The following is a 12,706-nucleotide window of genomic DNA, read 5'->3' on the forward strand; positions in this document are numbered from 1 at the left end:
CCAGACAGGGACAAATGACAAGCTGTCTTGGCTTCCTAATCCAGGAAATTAAAGGATTTGACCATAGACCCTGCTAAGCAAATTTCCCCCCTGAAAATCCCGGGGGGATTTAACCCATGGATCCGACCGATTATCCCTTTAAAGTTGTGACTAAGAAAGGTCCCAATTCTTCAGGGTGCTGAGCACCCTAAAATCCCATCACAACGGCAACGTGGCCATGCCCGGTGCTCAGCCCGCCATCCGGCAAGACCTTCTTCTCACTTTTATCCCACCTCCGCCGCCCCTTTTCAATGGTAGGCAGCAGCCCTTTGCTGCCTGCTCACTGCCAGCTGGGACAGCAGAGCCTCGCTGCAACCGCGGCCCGAATCCGTCCCGTCCCGTCCCCATGTGTGACCCTCCAGGGACATGGCACGTTATCTGGGGACTGCTGGTCTTCCCGGCTTAGCATCAGGAGCAGCCCATGGGGGACAGGCTGGGTGCACCCTGATGGGAGATGGGTGGGCTCCCGTTCAGGGACCTCGATGGCAGAAGGGAGCACGGGACCGGGCCATATAGCTTTGCTGAATTAATTCTGCTCAATTAAAGCACGTCTGTTATCCATCCCCAAAGCAAAACCTGCTGGAGACGGTGATCCCAAGCAAGGTTGGCTCAGTGGACACCCCGCCATGAAGCATCCTCGTGAGCCTCGATGGCTTGATGATGCCGCCCAGAACCCTGAGCAGCAATTTCTCGGGGTCGGACTCCCTTTTGGAGAAAAGTAGGTTAGTGGGCTCAAAGCTGGACACAGCGGTCACAGTGGCTGTCCCACAGCCAAAAAAGCCCGCTGGCCGGCGGCCACGGCCGGTCCCCATCCAACACGACAAGATCCCTGGGGGGCTTCAAACAGCCGGGGCAGGTGGCAGCTCTTCCCCAACCCTTCGGTCCTGGGGACAAACCCTCCGGGAAAGTGGTGGCAGAGATGAGCCAGGGATGAGGTGGCTTCCAGGGGCAGGGGTGTGGGGCAGGACTCGGGTAGGGGCTGGTAGCCCTCTGGCTCACCTGAATCCTATAAATGGCCTCTCTGGGGAAACAGGCTGCAGCCTTCTCTCCGTTATCTGGCTGTGTCTCTGTCTGATCCATCTCTCATCACCATAGCACGGAGGTGAAGCATAAATAATTAAAAGCCCAGATTCCCTCCTGGCAGAGCCAGGCTCTGAGTCCCTTCCCCTGTTGTGCTGCTGGCTGCGTAAGTGGAAATTTTCACGGGTTTTGCCTTGGAGGCAGCTCAGACCTGCAAACCCAGGGCCGTCTGCCGGCCTCGGGGCATGTTGGCGTTTGGGGGACCAGAAAGGGCACCCGCTGCCCCAGCGGGTTCCCAGCAGCAGCATCCCATCCAGAGGATCCCATGGGATGCTCGGGGTGCACTGGGACGAGCAGCACCCACCAGCTGAGGATCAAAGCTGGGTGCAGGCGGGCAGCGGGGCTGAGCGGGCAAACCCCACTGCAGACCCTGCAGCTCATGCAGAGCCCCCCATCTTGAAACGCCTCATGAGAAGTGGGATTTTGAGGGGTGCAGGCTGGCTTTTGGGCTCCTGGGTGCTCAAAACCCCCCAGGTGACAGGGAGGAGAAACCCGTGCAGGCAGCGGGGATGAAGGAAGCGGCTCCTTCTGGGTGGGCTCTGAAGTTTGAAGCAGGCAGGAGCTGCTCGTTGCTGTGGCAACCGGGATGATATATTTTTCCCCCCCCACACCCCCAGTCAGCAGGGCTGCGGTCAGCGCTCGCACCGCAGGGGGGTCTGCCCACCCCTGCCTGGCTGCCCAGGGCTGAGCACAGCCCCGCAGGCACCCCCAGCCCCTCTGCCTGCACCCACCAGGGCTGCGGAGGGTGCGGGGGACCGGGCGACGTGTGTCGTGGGGCTGGGTTAGCCCCAGGCAGTGCTTAAAACAACGAGGAATTTCACCAAACGCTCCTGTCCCCTTCATCCCTCCCCATGGGGACCGGAGCTGCAGCGACCGGTGACAGCAACCTGGCACTGAACATATTTCTGCAGTATTTTAGCATCTGATGTTGCTTTTAGTAGGGCTGATTTGGTGGGTACCGTTTCCAGCTGAGATTTCTGTGCAGGTCTATGTCCAGCCAAACTGCGCGGGGCTGGTCTGCACCGGGGGATGGTGGTACCCTGGGTTTGGGGCACAGCCAAGCAAGGTCCTCGTCCCCACTCGGCACCTTCCAGGATGGCATTAAGCAGTGGGGTTAAGGGGATGTTGTCTGTGGCATGCTTTCCTTGGGGAGCATTTTTGCTCTGGATTGGCATTTTCTCGTCATTCCTGGGGGTTCCTGGTGTGCAGATGTGGGAGCTGGACGTGGCAGTGGGGGATGGAGGTGCTGCTGCTGTGTCCCACACATGGCTCTCTCCAACCAGCTGCTTTGGGGCCAGTTGCCCCTTACAGCAGAAAGAAGCTTCCCCATTATCACTAGGTCCATCCTGGCGAGGCAAGAGGTGCACAGAGCGGTGCCCACCTCCAGCATCTCGCTCCAGGTGGGGAATCAGCCTCCTCCCAGCTGTGTGGAGCAAGACACGGACGTATTTGCTTCCCAAGCAAATGCATTTTCCCATCACTCAGAGAACCAGACCGTTTTAACCCGTCCCTTAACCCCTGTCATGTCACCCAGAACAGAGTCCTCTCTCCTACCCCACAGGGCTGGAGGTGGCGGATAAGTCCCGGAGGGTGAGGCTGGATATCAACCACCTCTGCTCCGACAGCTGGAGAGCATCCGTCAGCGCTCCTGAGGCCATTTCAGCTCCATGTCTTGGCCTGAGTCCAGACTGTGCTGGAACTAAAACATTAAGTTCAGTTAGTTTGTCGTTGACTGTAGATGAAGCTTTTTTGCAGTTTGCTCTGAATTGGCGGAGGGGTTGCTGTTGGGTGTTGGCTGGTTAAAATGGTGCATGGCCAGAGGTACGTCATGGATCATTCCTGTCCATGAGCCCATCACCAGGGGAAAGGAGGACCATGAGCTCAACGTTGTGCTGCCTCTTTCGGGCTTTTGTGGCTCCAGCAGCAGAAAAAAAATTGCCTGCAAAGTTCGTTTGCCAAATGTCTGTTTTGCTTGAGATGACCAAAACTTGTGAAACTGCCAGAGCATTTCAGCCAAAACTTGAATGGAGTGAAGGGTCAGGAAAGGAAAAAAGACTTTTCCTTGCTGTTCTGTTGTGTTTTGCTTCAGAATTTGGTTTGACTTGTTCTTTTTTAGGCATCAAAATGAAACTGAAATTAAATGGACAGATCTGCTTTGCTTGCTTGTCATCGCCTCCCTCACCTGGAGTTTTTTGCTTGAACTCCCCAAATTCTCTTATTCTGAGCTCTTTTCCCTTGGCTGTAGGGAAGAGCCCCTAATGCTTCCCAAAGGGTCAGGCTGTGCCGATGGCTCCTCAAAGGGATTTGAGGGCTTCCCTGGAGGCAGACCAGAGGCTCCCTTGGCTCCCTTCGCCCATGGCCTGGTTGAGTTTCTCTCTCTGTGCTGCATTTTGCACCTTTGGCATTGAGGTTTCCACCCCCCTCTTCATCCCGTGCATGGCATCAGCCAACTGAGGAGCTCAGTGTGAAAAATGGGGAGGAATGGGCTGTTTTGGGGAGCCTTCTGGTGATGGGGGCCAGGGTGGGATGCTGATGGTCCACCAAATCCTCCATCTTCTGACCTGGGGCAGGTCATGGCAGGAGGAGGCACCTGGTATCCTCCAGGTCACACCGAGCCAGGCTTTTTCTAACAGCCTTCATCCATCCCACAAAGATTGCTCCAAATTTGTGGCTGGACTGGGGGTGATCATGTCCCGACCACGTCTCTACCCTCCTCTCCTCAATGAATCCAGGAGGATGGGTAAAGTTACACTAAGCCACCTATCCAGACCCACCATGGTCAAGCCTCCCATCAAAAACCTGGCATTTCCCCGGCGTAACGAGCAGCCCCTACGCGCAGGGACGGGCTCGCCAGGGTTTTGGCGGTGCCGCCTTTGGAGCCAGCCTTGCCCGGAGACAGAGCGATGCAACCGGAATGCAGGATCCAGCCTGAAGTCATTACAGTCAGCAGCATGTACAGCCAAACCCAACGCTACACGTGTCCAAGCAGGCTGAGTTATGGCTGCTCGGGGAGCTGTAACTTGGCCTGTTGTGCATATAAAAATCTCCACCCGAATGCGGCATTGATGTAGGGCTTTTCTGCTGTTCTGTTTTTGCATTTAATACAGACAGTATAGATCTGCAGCGTGCGAATGATCCAGCGCTGCCCAGGTTCCTTGGAGATTTTATGCCTTCGCTGGCTTTTTCTTCTTCTTTATGTTTTTCTTTTCCGAGGGTTGTTAGGGATTTCTTCCAACCTGGTTTGCCTCCTGCCTGAATGTGGCAGGATCGTTTGTAATGCGCTATTTTTGCACAGGGTTAGAGGAGCATTTGTGGCGTGGTTGTGCCTTTGGGACGCGTGCGTGGAGGGCTGTCTGCCGGCACGCTGCGAGAGCAGGGGATGAAGAGGGGGACGTCAGTGTTTCCCATTTCCTCTCGCACTATCCAAATGGGCAGTCGCCTTTTCCATCATGTACATGACAATTCTCCAGCAAAATCATGGAAACCCGCCCCATCCAAACCATGACAGCTGGAAAGCAGGCAGCGCTTTCCCTGCTCACTCCTTTCCCTTCCTTGAAGCTAACTCTTCCCAAGCCCTGCTCCAAGTGGGTTCCTGCAGGTTCTGCATCACCACCATCGCTTTCCAGAAGATAATGACGCTCCCAGCATCACTGCAAGTATCTCCTGCCTTCCCCAGTTTATAAGAAAAAGGGAAACTCCATCCCCGGAGCTGGAGTTTGCTCTTACTGCCTCCGTGTCTGATTCGGGAGAGGGCACTGCCCCGAGCTCGGCTGCGCCCGGGGGGCAGCTCCCTGCCCCGCCGCTGCCCATCGCTGCCGTGTTGGAGCCAGCAAAGTCTGGAGCAAAGCCAAACCTGTCTCCTTTGGTCGGTCAGGCGGGGACGACGGCATCAAAGCTGTCCTTCTTCCTAGGCAAAGCCTGGCTCCTGCACACGCGTCTGGGCTGGCAGGCACCGAGGGACGGGCAGGTACTGCCTGGCCGCATCGCTCACCTGCATCCCCCGTAGCTTCATTACAAGTGACAGATGGCAGGCGATGAGACTCCCTCTCCAGATGTTAATTATCTTGCGAGCTGTAAATAACATCTCAGGGTAGCTTGCGCATCTTCTCTGGTGCGAAAGACCCGTCGGCTTTGCCCTTGCCGGGGGGCAAAAAATTAAAAGGGAGGGAACCCACCGGGAGGGAAATGCAGGGGTCTGCCTGGTTCTGCTTATTCTGCGTGTCCCTTGGCTGGAGAGAGATGCTGGCAGCATCCTGGCTAACGGTGGCAGATGTGCCTTTGGGTACCAGCTCCACCTGGCCCAGCCCTTTGAAGTCAATGGAGTTTGATTTTCTTGTGCCAGGGCTGGCATTTTTTGTTTAGCAACAACAGGGATAAAATAAACAAATCCGAGCAGCCCCATGATTTGGGATGATGGCAATAAGGCGAGCTGGAGAGGGTCGTGGCGTTTCGGCCCTTTGGCCGCTCTCATCCTTCTCCGCTGGGAAGAGGCCAGCTCCGGGTCCCAGGGGATGCGCTGGGACGGGAGCAGGGAGACAGTCACAACTTGCTGCCTGCTGTGGGCTGTGGTTTGGGCCATGTTTCTCCCAGGATTTTAGGGACGTGACTTTTGATTGTGGCCCATCCCTGTCCCCCAAGTCACCGTGACTTTGTACCATTGCATGTTGTGAATTCAGTTCTCCAGCAAAACTCATTTTGTCTACTTAAAGGCAAGGTACAGGACAGAGGACACAGCCTGGGATATTTTTTCCCCTTACTCAGATTTAAAAAAAAGGTATTTCAGTGCAAAATGGCAAATGACACCTTGGTGAATTTGCTCTCTATTTGTAAGCTCCAAAAATACAAAGGTAGGGAAGAATCTGGCACAGGTGCCTGGAGCAACAAGCTAAACGGGAACTGGCTCCATCCCCGTTTCCATGAATTTCGGAGACCTCATGCATGCCATGCCCCAGCTGGGCCACAGGCACCTGCTTTCCGCAAGGACTCCCAGCTGGCTTGGGAATGGTTTCCCCTCATAACATTACATTTCCCAGTGTAAAACCACAGGGAAACTCAGATTTGGGCTTTTGACCACAACATTTTCTGTGCTCGTCTGTGTTTTGCTTTCTTGGACAATAACAAATGAATGCATCGAGGTTTTTTTTTTCAGTATTAAAGGGTTTGACTATTTTATTTTTTCTTAAATTCAGGACTTTTCCCTGGAAATGTGACTTTCAGAGCAATTTTTTCAGAGCTTGCAATAACCATCCCCTCTGCCCTTCCAGCCATCCCCAGCCCTTCCCTCTTGCTGCCTCGCTGATGGGAGGCTTCTCCCTCCTCCTCCTGGTGCTCATGGTACGCAGAGCTTGGGCAGGGGTGGTCCATCCTCCCATCCCAAAATCTCCATCCAGAGCCGGGAAGTCTGGCAGCGGGCACGGGGAAGCCAGGCTTTCTCTTTGCTATGCACAGCACCTGCTTTCTGTCTGGCTGCGAAGAGCCAGAGCAGACGTTTTTGGCTGCATTACGTCATGTCAGAGGTCACATTAGCTGCTTTTTGCTCTTGATTAAGAATTCCAGCGATGGGGGGGTGGAGGAAAAAGCAGACGGAGGAAGCGGGCAAGGCAAATATGCTTGCGATAAGCAGGTAAATGGGAATTTATGCACAGATAGCTAATTGGTGTGTCTAATATTCCACCCCCTGAGTACCGGCACTGTATTACTGCCTTCACAAATCACTCAAGGCAAGCCTAGTGCAATAACAACCAAGCCAGGAGAGCTGTGAAAAGAGTCAAGCTGGAATTAAGAGTGGGTTTTATTGGGGCAATAAATGCCAGATAGGGAAAATAACAAACAGGTTGTTAATTGCTGCCATCTCCCCACTCCCTGAAGGAAATGTCTAGACAGAGCCTGGCCCTGGGTCGCGCCTCCCCCAGCCCTTGCAGTCAGGTTATCGCGCCGGCCTTTTGGGGCCAGAGAGGTGGTGGATGCGGGATGCTGTGCCCGATGAAGGCTGTTGAGCCGAAGCCCGTACCAGGGGCGAAGGGAGGCAGGACGGGTGCTGCAGCTCTCCCCAGCTCTGCCCTAAATCAGAGATGCTCCCGCAGAGGTAGAAGCCAGACAGTCTGCAGCGGTTATTAATAATTCAGTCCCAATTTGTCCCATCTAGGAGAGCATGAAGACCAGCCAAGCCTCCCCTCCTTGCAGGCAGGATTTGAGATACTGCCCCGAGCAGGCAGAGCATCTTTCCGCCTCCCCATCCCTCCCCGGTGCTGGTTGCAGCTATCGATCCCACGCCGGCAGGGTCGGGAGCTGGAAACGCCTCTCCGACGCTGCGGAGCACGGAGCGATCGGGTAGCCTTGGGAAAGGGCTGCCTCAGCGCTCCCCCTCTCCCTTCGGCTCTGGGGTTCAGTTACCGGCATCGATCACTTGGGGACTTTTGCTTTGTGTTTCTTGGTGCGTCTCAGCTTGATGCAATTAGGGCTGGATCCTGCTCTCCGCTGTGGGAGCGTAAAATAACCCCTGGCGAGTCAACACAGTTGAGGGACTCGCGCTCATGCAAGCCTGGTTTTTGCACATGGGGTGGCTGGACTGGAAAGCTCCTTTTCCTCGCCTGGTCCAGCCATCCCTTCCCAGGACAAAGTGCATCCCGACGCTTCCCTGTGCACCCCTGCGCCAGCCCGGCTGCAGCCACCGCTGCTTTGCAAGTGCAAAACAGAGCCGGGCAGCGGGGTCGGAGGGGAAAGCAAAGCACCGAGTCTTAAATGCCCTGCAGATGCTCTCTCTGAATTTTTCCTGAAGTCTTTTCTTGCAGCTAGTGTGTGTTTTAATTGAATTTTGCCATTTGAAAAATACATGAACCTCTGTAATGGAGGGAGAAAACATTCCTCCTGTAGGAAGATAAAGATGCATTAAAAAAAAAACCAAAAAGCTGCCTGATTACATATTGACCTGAGAGACAAAGTGAATCCAATGGAGCCAGCCTGGCCCCTTAGGAGAACTTGAGGCTGTTCATTATGGCCCAGGATGAGCTCACGGCTGGTTAACTCCATCCCCGCCTCTTCGAGTGCCTGCGAGCCAGCAGCGCTCGTCTGCTCAAGTAAAGCCTTCAGCGAAGACGGCACGTGGTGGGTTGGCATGTTTTCCATGAAAATACGGACTGCAGGGTTTTCCTCTTTTATACAGTAGGAGGAGTTAAAAAAGCAGCACGGAAAAAGGCTTTAATGATAGTTTTAATGATTTTCTGTTGATCTCAGTTTTCTTACTTCATTTCTAAGCTCTGGACAGTTAGATCAGTCTGTCTGCCCTCCGTTTGAGCTAAGCAAATGCAAAGCAAGGGGGAGAAGACAGCAAACCCCTTTGGAGTTACCAGGAGCTTAATTTTTTGAGCTCCCTTGCAAGAGGGTTGATTTATATGTATACAAACAAGGTAGAAAAGATTAAACCCTAATAGTCCTGTTGAAGTCAGCTCGGTACTGAGCAAAGGGTTTAGGGCTTGTTGCAATCTCGTGTGTGCTCCTGTTGGGACTGTCTGGAGAGCCCAGGAGAGGTTTCCATCAGCTCTCGGCATGGGATGGAGGAGGGCTGGGGATCTCCATCCCTGCAGCAGGATCCCGACAAACACGAGCAATAAAGCAGCATTTTTGTACTTCCCTGTCAAGCCTAAATCCCACTGAGCAAGGCATCCCTCAGCCGAGCTTTGAGTTCACCGGGATGTCGGAGAAACAAGGAGTTTGCTTGCAAAAGAACGGAAATCCCCAGCAAGAGCTGCCACGTGAATTTTGGAAAACAGACCTTCTTTTCCAGAAATCTTGCCCATATGATGCTTTTTCGCATTTAAACCACAAACAATGCGGATTTCCCCCTGCGTCCAGCACCCAGCTTCCTTGGGCCCCAGACATACTTTTGTTCAAAGAGTCTGTTACCTATTTTTATCAAAGAAGAGCCCATTTTTCATACAGGAATGCAAGAAAAAAAGGAACAGGGGTGATGAGTCCCTCATCTGGCTCCAGCTCGCCCTTTGCACTACCACTGCGTTCAGAGAAGGTTGGATGGAGGTGAAGGACTCGGAAAAGAAACAGGTTTCTTGTGGCACCGGGTGCCGTCCCTGCAATTACAGGCATCGTGCTTACGACTCCCCAACAGACCCGTCTCCATTCAGCAGTGTTTCTGGTGGTCTGTAAGCTTATTCTAATTTCCAGCCTAATTTTTAAGTTTGTCCCACTTGTTCTCCTGCCAAAGCAGTCCATTAACCTAAACACCACTCAAGCCTTGCCTGGTTTTAATCTTGCTTCCTGAGACCATCAGGTGCCACAGATTTTGCTGAGAGTTCATCCCTTTTTGGCTAAACCGGCCCCAAGCATCAGATTTGCAGCAGAAGCTCCTCGCGCATACAAAGCCAGGCCAGAATCGCTGTTGGCGTTCATAAAAAGCCAAGTTCTTCCTTTCAAATCAGTTTATTCCAGCTTCTTACAGATTAGCTGGAGCTGATAAACTTGGCATTACGAGCCACTCACAGGTATTATCCCTTCTCCTGTCACTCCTGGCCAAATCACGAGAGATCTGCAAAGATTTACAGAAATCTGTTTGGTTGTGATTTTTCCCTGCCTCCTGCCAGCTCCTCTTGCCAGTTTGACCACTCGCCCGGTCATCCTCCGAGAAGAGTGAGTCAGCTGGGCAAAAAATTAATAAATAAAATATCCCAAGCCATTCCCAGCGTGGACTCCCTGCCCCAACCCAAACTGGACCCTTGGGTCTCAAGAGGTATAAACTACCCCCCACCAACACCCCTCTGGCTCTTACCAGCCCCATCCTTGCCAAAACGCCCTCTCCCAGTTCAGCTTGGATGGCCGAGTGCAATAAAGTGAGATTTAGAGGTTGCAACCATCCTCAGAAGTCCCTCTGCGCTTGCACGTGCTGATGTTCAGAGAGCTCCGGCCATCCCCATCACCCCGGGACGCGTCGCTCCTTCTCCCCTGCTCGTCCATCGATGGCAGAAGAAACCCAGATGAGCATCTTCAAGCTGATGTGCAACTTCTAGTCAGCTCAGACAAGACGAGAGGGGCACCAAGCTCTTGCAAGTGGTGGGCTCATTATGGGATGGACGACACCACGGGAGGTAACGAAGGAGCGATGCAAAAGGATCTGTTTAATTCCTCCCACCTCTGAGCATCCCCAGCCTGATGAATATAGGGAAGGATCCAGCCTTATTTTGACTGTGGCTTCCAGGATGGCATCTCTGTCTGGGAGAGATTTATGGCAGCACTTATGGCAGGAGAAGAGTGATTGGAGTCTATGTGTCGTGGACAAAGACACGCTTTACAAGGAAATAAACTCAAGCAATTAACTGGGGAATTAAGATTCAGCGCACGCTACAAGCAGCAGGCATGTATAAAGGAGACAGCTGTTAAATTTAGTATGTGACAAAGTCATGCGAACACTAACTGGATTACTTGCATTATTTGGGAATACTTATGTATTTTATTATGCAACGTATAGATCACCATAATTCTGCTTTTCACTCCGTCGGCGCCTCTCCTCCAAGCATCTTAGAGAGCATTACAAACAATTAAGCCTGCCTGCGCCTCTGCGCAGCGCTCGACGTTATATCCGCTTTGTGGGTATTGAGTATATTTTAGATCAGAGATAGCTTAATTAATGTGATTGATTTTTAACTCTTTCTGGGCCAAAGCCCCAAGTTGCTTCTCTTCCTGGGCTGATCCTGGAGTCCACAGGGATGGACTAGTCCAGAAGTCGCTGGAGTGAGTTTTCCAGGGATGGAAGTGCGTCCATCCCCCAGGGATGGTGATTTTGACCCATTTTGGTGAAAAAAGGGGAGGTGATGAATGCTGGAGAGGGGAGCATGGCTTGGGTGGTGGCTCCAGGTAACCTCCCACTCTGCAGACACCTTTCCGTGTCCCCAGGATCCTTGGAAGTGACACAAGCTGCTTTTCAGTGCTTCCAGCCTCCTTCCCTGGCAAGAAGTGACAGATAACTGCCTCCAGTTGCATCTCCAGGGAGGAGACTGGGGAGGCAGCGTGTAATCCTGCCTGCTGAGTTTGGTCCAGACACTATCAGACGTTATTAATCCTTTGTATCAGGCCAGCGGGGACCAGCAGCCTGCTGTATAAATGTGCTGCGGTACGGGAGGGACAGTCCCTTCCCTGAACCGTTTCCAGTTCGAGGAGACGGCGGAGGGAGAGACGGATGGAGGATCTTCGGGAACTGACGTCCAGACCACTGAGAAGCTCCCATGGAAGATGCCAGCCACTTTAACAACCTCAAAGAGTCAACATCTTAATTTTAAGCCTCAGGTGGCACCGTTCTTGGCACTGGGGTGGTTTAATTGGCAGGTCTGATGCCCCAGCCTTTCCCACCGGCCACATTTGCGCCAAAAACGGGAGCAGTTTGCGCCTCCTCTCCCAGCAGTTTGCTGCAGCTCCTGCTCGGAGCATCCCTGCTCCTCCTAAAAAAGCTGAACTGGGATATCTGCCAAGGGGATGGGGCTGTAACGTGCTTGTCCACTCCTCCAACCCTGTGTGAGTGTGGAGCGGAGAGAGTGCTGGAGCCAGGGTGGGTAAAAAACCATTTAAAACCAATTTTTGGTTGCATCAGTCATGGGGGATCTGCGGGACCTGCAACAGCACCGCCGCAGCCCCTCCACCACCTTCGCTCGCTCTGGGAGAACAGGTCCTATCCGCTCCCTCGGCTACTCCAAAGCCGCCAATTTATATAAATCAAGCACTTATTAGAGCAAAGACAACTTGTCAGCACTTGAAAACAAGGGACAGGTCGGCTCCGGGAGCAGGGACCAGGCGTCTCGCTCGGGCTCAAAGAGGTGACAGCACGCAGAGGCGTGCACGGTTTCCTATCCCCGGCTTGTGCTGCACGGCGCAACGCCAGGCACGTTACTAGCCCTATTTTCCATTTATAGGAGCCTGTCAGAAATGGCACTCCTCTCCGAGCAGATGTCGAAAAATTAGAGGGAATTCAGAGAACGGCAGGAAAAAAAAAAAAAGATTAAAGGAGATGGAGGGCCTGATTTTGGAGGGAAAAGAAATCAGCTGAGCTATTTATAACACTGCCTGCACCAGGGTGGGTAGGAACTGGTGTTTCTTTAAAGTGCCTCGGTAGCTCAGCTAAGGGAAGGGGCAAACCAGCCTCGGAAGGACGCTCGCAGGAACGCTGCAGAGGGGCTGTGTAAGAGGGTGTAAATCCTGAGCGATGGGATGAAATACCATCAAACACGAGTGTCTGGGGAATCGCCGGTAACGGGTGAGTGCAGGGGACAGTCGCTCATCCAGAGGGGAAAAAAAAATGCCCCGATAAAGGTGCGTTAAGGGGTGTTAGAGGCAGTACCGATGGCAAGCCCCCGCTCCTACCTCTGCTCTCGGTGAGAAACCGCGCTTGTATTTACATCCAGCATTTTACGCGAAACGTGTGGTGGTGGGGGTGGAAATCTTCCCTTTTTCATTCAAAAGCAAATGTTTTTGGTTAAAAAAAAAGCATCGGCTTTAAATTCAGGCCTTCAGCCCCAGAGGCTCCCAGGAGATGCACGCAGAGGCTGCTGCAGCTGGGCTGGGGTCCCCCGCGGAGGGGACCAGCCTGCTT

At 53.2% G+C, this 12,706-nt stretch overlaps 1 protein-coding gene across 1 annotated transcript in view; it reads left to right on the forward strand.

The window, feature by feature from the left end:
• Positions 1 to 12,706, forward strand: part of LOC104073179 (junctophilin-3-like) — a gene marked incomplete at both ends in the record, with an annotated part of 22,553 nt that overhangs the window by 9,426 nt on the left and 421 nt on the right. The gene's annotated exons all lie outside the window — the stretch shown is intronic.

This window comes from Fulmarus glacialis, unplaced genomic scaffold, assembly GCF_000690835.1.
Source record: "Fulmarus glacialis isolate BGI_N327 unplaced genomic scaffold, ASM69083v1 scaffold8562, whole genome shotgun sequence".
In the NCBI taxonomy this organism is placed as follows: Eukaryota; Metazoa; Chordata; class Aves; order Procellariiformes; family Procellariidae; genus Fulmarus; species Fulmarus glacialis.